Source organism: Bison bison, unplaced genomic scaffold, assembly GCF_000754665.1.
Source record: "Bison bison bison isolate TAMUID 2011002044 unplaced genomic scaffold, Bison_UMD1.0 scf7180017864479, whole genome shotgun sequence".
Lineage (NCBI taxonomy): Eukaryota > Metazoa > Chordata > Mammalia > Artiodactyla > Bovidae > Bison > Bison bison.
The window spans coordinates 5,600,145-5,600,500 of NW_011495039.1; positions in this window are offsets into that span (position 1 = coordinate 5,600,145).

The window sequence follows — 356 nt, forward strand, 5'->3', positions numbered from 1 at the left end:
CCTTCTCCAATGCATGAAAGTGAAAAGTGAAAGTGAAGTCGCTCAGTCGTGTCTGACTCTTAGCGACCCCATGGACTGCAGCCTACCAGGCTCCTCCGTCCATGGGATTTAGGTAGATATTTTAAAATGTCATTTACTATTTGTAATTTAAAATTTTGAGGAGGAAGTGTTAGGAAAACACAAATGAAAATAAATGTGAACTATTTAACCCCAGGTAAAACCTAGATAGCACATTCAAAAGCAGAGACATTACTTTGCCAAAAAAGGTTCGTCTAGTCAAGGCTATGGTTTTTCCTGTGGTCGTGTATGGATGTGAGAGTTGGACTGTGAAGAAGGCTGAGCGCCGAAGAATTGAT